The sequence below is a fragment of the Vitis riparia genome, chromosome 4 (genome assembly GCF_004353265.1).
Source record: "Vitis riparia cultivar Riparia Gloire de Montpellier isolate 1030 chromosome 4, EGFV_Vit.rip_1.0, whole genome shotgun sequence".
Taxonomy (NCBI): domain Eukaryota; kingdom Viridiplantae; phylum Streptophyta; class Magnoliopsida; order Vitales; family Vitaceae; genus Vitis; species Vitis riparia.
The window spans coordinates 8,827,825-8,835,301 of record NC_048434.1 but is presented as its reverse complement, the minus strand read 5'-3'; the positions used below and the strand labels follow the sequence as shown (position 1 = coordinate 8,835,301).

At 35.0% G+C, this 7,477-nt stretch overlaps 1 pseudogene; it reads left to right on the top strand.

Annotated features, from left to right (window-relative positions):
* The first annotated feature begins 510 nt into the window (after positions 1–510).
* LOC117913211 lies at positions 511–3,614 on the top strand (annotated as a pseudogene).
* The last annotated feature ends 3,863 nt before the right edge of the window (positions 3,615–7,477 follow it).

Here is a 7,477-nt window from a genome sequence, read left to right as displayed (position 1 = left end):
CACCACTGTTCCAAACTCTAAATCCAATCTCCACCGTTCAAAATGAAGATCAATGAGTTAAGAACATGCTAACAAAAAATCATCTCGATCAAACCACGGATTAATCTCGATCAAAGCTGAAGATCAGAACTGCCCGGGTGAGAAGAAATTCAACAACAAAGACGCACTGTTCACGGACTGAAACAACAACCTTCCAGAACTCCAAATCCGATCTCCACCGTTCAGATTAGAGATCAATGAGTTGAAAATCTCTTCTTCAAATTTCAGGTCGATTGGACTACACACGAAGCGGGATCGGCCGTTTGATGAAATCTGGACAGTAAAGAGAAGAAAAGAAATCAACGTTTTTCTTCTCTCTAACTTCAAAAATTCAGTGGCTCTTTTTCTTTTTCTCTCTAACTTTCTCTTCCTTTTTCTTCTTACTCTCATCCTAGGGCTGCAAAGATGAAGAAGAAGAAGAGAAAACGGTTTCTTCTTCCCTTTTATACATTAAGGCCTAAGAAGCCTTAAATGTTTGGGCTTTGGGCTTTCCTCCACAAGAAGGAAATAACCCAACCCAACACGCTTCAGAGTCAATATTTTATCCGAGCTACCCTAAATGACTCAGCTCAAGTACCGGCAATAAGGGCAATAGTCCAGGCCTTTGGATGGAGAGAAGTTGTGCTTATTTACGTTGACAACGAGTATGGCAATGGAGTCATACCGTCTCTGACTAGTGCCTTGCTGGAGGTGGACGCCCATGTGACCTACTGGAGCCCCATTCATCCATCAGTAACTGACGATCATCTTGTTGAAGAACTTCACAAGTTGATGAGGATGCCAACTAGAGTTTTCATTGTGCATATGCTTACGCCTCTTGGCTACCGGCTTTTTACCAAAGCAAATGAGGCCGGAATGATGGAAGAAGGCTATGTTTGGATACTAACTGATGGGATAACTGACTTCTTGAGTACTTCGAACGCTTCAGCCATTGATTCGATGCAAGGGGTGTTGGGCGTCAAGCCCCATGTTCCAAGAACCAAAAAGCTTGAAAGTTTTAAAATCAGATGGAAAAAGAAAATACAAGAAGAATATCCAACCAATGAAATCTCTGAGCTGAATATTTTTGGACTCTGGGCCTACGATGCTGCTTGTGCACTAGCCATGGCAGTTGAAAAACTTGGCCGGGAAACTTCAGCCTCCAAAAGATTAACATTTCCAGAGATTCAACCGGTTTTGAGAGTATTAGAGTTTCCCCAGTTGGTCCAAATATTCTCCATTCACTATTGAGTACTCGATTTAGAGGCCTCAGCGGAGATTTTCAAATTGGAGATGGGCAACTACGCACATTAGCTTTCCAGATAGTTAATGTGATTGGTGAAGGGGAAAGAGGGGTTGGATTTTGGACACCAGAGAATGGAATTGTAAGAAGATCGAATTCTACTTCTAAGGCCAATCTAAGAGCCATTACATGGCCAGGAGAATCTCCTTTTGTTCCTAAAGGTTGGGTGCTTCCTACCAACGGAAAGAAGTTGAAGATAGGAGTTCCAGTGAAGGAGGGTTTCAGTGAATTTGTGAAGGTGACGCGAGATCCTATCACTAATACAACAAAGGTCACTGGCTACTGCATTGCTATCTTCGATGCCGTAATGGCAACATTACCATATGCTGTTCCTTACGAATACGTTCCCTTTGAGACACCTGATGGAAATGCTGCTGGTAACTACGATGAATTGATATCTCAAGTATATTTTCAGGTCAGCCATACTCTTTAGATTCCCTAATACATAATAATTTTCATTCAACTATGGTCATCAACTGTCAAATAGAGGGAAACTGCCATCCTTTTACAATGAAATATCTCATCAATTTTACCAGTACTATTATCATGAACAGAAGTATGACACTGTGGTGGGAGATACTACTATTCTAGCGAACAGGTCCTTGTATGTAGACTTCACACTACCTTACACCGAGTCTGGCGTATCAATGATCGTGCCCATCATGGATAACGGAAGTAAAAGTGCATGGGTCTTTCTGAAGCCATTAACTTGGGACCTTTGGGTGACAAGCGCTTGTTTCTTTGTCTTCATTGGCTTTGTGATTTGGACTCTTGAACATCGAATAAATGAAGATTTCAGAGGGCCTCGTTCACATCAAGTTGGCACAATCTTCTGGTTCTCCTTCTCAACATTGGTGTTTGCTCAGAGTAATTTCTCTTCCACCTCCTTGAATTTAAATGCACAATATATATATATAAATGCCAATTAGATTTTGGAATTTTATAATAAGATTGGAAAACATAACTGAACCAATTCCTTCAATTTTGGAAAACACTCCATACGTAATTTCTCTTAAAATTGATGTTTTCTTATTGATTTTCTTTTGCATTCTAAATTAATTAAATCATATTTATAGGGGAGAGAATTGTCAGCAAGTTGGCTCGGTTCGTGATGATCATATGGTTTTTTGTGGTGTTGATTCTTACTCAAAGTTACACGGCTAGCTTCACTTCGATGCTAACGGTTCAACAGCTCAAACCCACTATAACTGACATAAACGAGCTCATAAGAACGGGGCAACGCGTGGGCTACCAAAATGGCTCCTTCATTTTTGCATTTTTAAAACAGATGAAATTCGATGAATCAAACCTTGTGAAATATGATTCTCCTGAACAATTGGATGGATTATTTTCAAATGGGAGCCGAAAAGGTGGCATTGCTGCTGCATTTGATGAAATCCCTTACATGAAGCTTTTCCTAGCAAAATATTGCTCCAGATATACTGCGGTTCAGCCAACGTACAAGTTCGATGGTTTTGGATTTGTAAGTCTCTCACATCTAAATTTGTACAAAATGTCTTGTGCTGGTTTCTCATTTTTCCTTCTTTCTTTCGTTTCCTTTTTTTTTTTTCTTTAAATTTCAGGTCTTCCCAAAGCATTCGCCTCTGGTATCTGACGTTTCAATGCGAATCTTACATTTGACTGAGGGAGATCAAATGGCGAAATTTGAGAAAGTATGGTTTGAGCAGAATTCGAGTTGCCTAGGGCTCAACAGCTCGCATTCTTCAGACAGCATCGGAGTCGATAGTTTTTGGGGACTATTCCTTATTGCTGGAGTGGCTTCATCTGCAGCTCTCATCATATGCATGGTCACTTTCCTCTATGAAAATAGAGATGCTTTAGTACAATTGGACCCCCCAACTCCAGTATGGAGAAAAATTAAAGCCTTGGCAACCCGCTTTGATAACAAGGACCTCAGCTCCCATACTTTCAGAAAAAGTGAAATGGGAGAGAGAAGTGGCATCAATGTCATGGATGCAGTGACTGCCTCTCCAGCCACAAACTACCCGCCGAGTCCATCAAGCCTTTCCGTTCAAACACAGAGTAATTTTGCTTTCTCCAGACCTACTTCCGAATATGGTGATCCAATGAGTCCAAATGGGCAGACATCTCCTGAGACAACATTTGGTATCGAGCTTGCCAATTCAAATCAAGAGCCGAAAGGAGTACCTGAAGTAGTTGATGTGAATACCTGATGTATGACTTAACGTAGATGATCAAGGGAAAAAATTACTCGAGGATGATGGCCGGTACTGATGTGCTGATACCAATTCATCATATTCATATATTCGTAGCCCAATTATTATTATTATTATTTTCCCAGAATTTTGGTTTTTTAGTGCCCCCATGCTATAATCCAAGCTATGACACTGCCACAGACAATTTAAAATATCTTACATTTATATATATATATTTTTTTAAAAAAAACTATTGAAGAGAGCCCCCATGGTATAATCCCAAGCTATGACACTCCTCTTTTGACCCGGCCCAAAAGTTATGGCCGAAGATTTATTTATTAAGCCCAAAAAGATCGCCCCCATAATCCAATTAAAATTTATTGCCAAGATAGCTTCAAAAATTTTATAAATTTTCAAACGATAGAAACAACCCTATCAAAAATCATCCCTCACATATGAAGATAATTCAATTATTTATCATAACTATTGTCTAAAATTAATTAATTTGCTAAGTGATACTATGGTATCCCTTTCCCTCCCTTAACAAAATTTCGTAAACTTGGCGTACAGATTATATCAGATATTTTGAGAAAACTAAAAGAGCTTTCCATGTTTAAATTAACTTGGAAATTTATAGGTATGAACCCTAAATTAATGATAGCAAAAGGACACTAATAAGGTTGAAAAAAAAATTACTTGCATTTATTTTTTCCCTTTTGTCTCATTATTTTCTTTTCTATTTTTACATGAATTTCATTAATCAATTGTAATTGCTGAGATGAAATTGTTACCTCTAGTACCTAAGAAGCTAGCTGCTTGTATCATTCAAATACCAAAATTAATGAAGTTAAAATAATAGCAATAATCAAAAGTACTTCTCTTTCAAAAGAAAAAAGTATTAAAAGAGAGCATATGACCAGTGACCAGTGCTACTTGCGACAATGACCTAAATCCAAATCAAGTGAATTCTACCATTTGAAAGTTGTATGGAAGTTTACTTTTAATCAATGGATTAAGCAAAGTCTACATTAAAAGTTATTTTATACTTTGTCATGTTGAGTTATGTTTTATTTAATTAATAGAGATGACTTTAGAGATGAAACCAAATTAAAAAAGACAACTTGATTAAAAAAAAACAAAAACAAAAAACAAAACAAAGTCACTTCTTATGCTTGACTATCTTCTTCACATTAGGATTAGTGAATTGAATTAATGTAATTTGAAACTTCTTATATATCTTGTTTCTTGAAACTACTTATAGAGAGGTAAATAAGAAGTTTTAGTTTTAAACCCAAAATTTTTATTTTTCTTTTCTTATTTATAAATTTTTGTAATGAATATGTGATAATCAAATATCAAAATAAAATTCAATCATACATGCCCATGTGATGTACATGGAAAACCGCATATAGAATCTACTAGAAACTCTACAAATGTAAAATTCATGCATTTAATTGATCATAGAACAAATTTATTAATTCTGAAAGAATAAGTACACATATTTACCTAGACTAGATGCTTCTCCCAAAGGTCTTGCAATAATCAACACCTACATCATCCTCACATCCACGATACAGTACCTCATAGCCCATGGTGAACTCTTCAACATTTTCAAGGGTGCAATCAACACCATGATTCAACTTCAAATAAGAGTTAGACTCTTAAGAGTATTATTAATATACGACTGAAAATGATAATTTTTAAAATAAAAAATATTTATTCTCACAAAAAACTACATCATTCAGAATTGATGGATTATTTGCACTAAGGAACAACCATGAAGATGAATTCTATCCTTACATTCCCTCCATTGGCGAAGATCCTGTGTGTGGGCAAGCATCAACCGCATAGTGTAAGGACAATCTTTAAAGATATTGATTTTTTTGGATGCAGATAAGACACAGGAAGTTGACCTGTTGTGTTAGGCAGCAATAAATTCGTGAATTTGACGGAATTTAAGGCAGTCACCTATGTCCTGTAAAAAAAATCGATCATCCTTTTCAATCCGATCTTGGATTAAACTGATCCGGCAAGCTTTTCGAAAATTCATTACAACAAATTTCTTCATTTTCCGTAACGCTTTAAGCTAAGAAGATATTTTTATAGTAGGAAATGGCTTTTTGCAATAACATTTTATTTCATAGGAAAACAATTTTTCAGTGATGAATTGTTGTTCATAGAAAATAGATGGCATTTAACTGTCACATACATTTGTAGTAAATAATTTTTTTTTAAAAAAATCAAAATCACTTTTATGTAGGATATATATATCTTTCTAGTAAACTGGTTATTTATAATTTTTGGGCCCAAAGTTTATATTATTGTAAAAAAAATAAATTTTAATTATTATATTTCTTGGGGCAAGTATGTTCTTATAATATTTTGCAATTTAATAACTTACATTATTAATACAAAAAAGTTAATGGCATTCACTAATTTGTTCCGTAACAATATGGGAAAAAATAAACTATGGAATAACAATATGGAAAAAAATAAATTATGGAACAAGTAAATATAAGTAGCATTTTTTGCATTATATTTATCTAAGACAAAATCTAAATTTGGTGACTAATTTTATATAATAAAATGATTTTTCCCATATAGCCACACCTAACAAAATAAAAGGTTTTGATAGCAAAAATGTAGAAACATTTTACATTTAACTATTTAAATATAAAAATTAAATCAATCACTTAAAAAAATATATTTTAATTAAATTTTCAAAATCTAAATTAAATTTTAATATTTAGAAACCTTTGGATTCAAGTTTATTTTTGACAAATTTGGAAATATCCAAATCTTAGTTATCATTTTCTGTTGCACATTCTAAATTCTATTTAGTTTTTTAAAAAATGTTATTTTTCTGTTGTTAATAGGATTTAGAAAGCCTTAGGAAGATTTTCATGCACCAAAAATTTTCATGCACATAACTTAATCTTGGATAGGGAATGGAGAGCTATGGGGTTCCTTACAACATCAATCGTCATGAACACTCGAGCACCAAAAATTTTCCAAGGGTGTTGGATGCAGTTTTTGGCATGCTAGATACATAGCTCGATTAGTTGAGCTATTGGATGCAGTTTCCAATGCTTAAGTCCAGTATTGCTCAATTGGTTAATATGCTCAATCACTAATCCAATCGCTCAAGCATTCCTGTAGATTCCTAGAATCCAAGAGTTGTTCTTTACTCTTTTAGTGGTTGTTTTTCTCCAAAGTTTCCAACTTTCTAGCAAGATACTATGCACAAACCTCTTGTGTCTTGTCGAATTGCAAGGTGAAGGGATATGCTAAGTAATTTGCATAAGGTATCTTCTCAACCAATATATCACCCTTTTGAATTATCTCATGAATCAACTCGTACTTTCTCTTTATGTGTTTTCTAGTGGTTTCTTAGTTCTTTAGACTGTGTTATAGCCCCACTATTGTCATAAAAAAGTATTATGAGTTATATAACCAAGGGAATGACCCCTAGTTCCATAAGGAACTTCCTAAACTAAATGACTTCCTTTGCTGTTTTAGAAGTTGCAACGTACTCAACTTCCATAGTGAAGTCAATAATGCAAGATTGTTTCACACTCCTCCAACTAACAATCGCACTACCAAAAGTAAAAACAAAACTGGATGTAGACGGATGAGAATCCTTATCAAACTAAAAGTTTGAATTTGTATATCCTTTGGCTCGTCATTTTGGAATATAAACATATAATCCCCCGTTCTCTTAAGATACTTAAGTATATGATTGACAATTGTTTAATGTTTTGGACCTGGATTAGACTAATATCTACTTACCATACCCACTATGAAGCAAATATCTAGCCCAATATATAGCATTGCATTCATAAGGCTACCCACTATGAAGGTATTAGGTACTGCTTGCATGTGCTCTTTCTTCTTAGATGTCTTAGGATAGTAATCCTGAGAAAGAAGAATTTCATGCCTAAAAGGTAACAAACCTTTCTTGGAATCCTACATCACATAC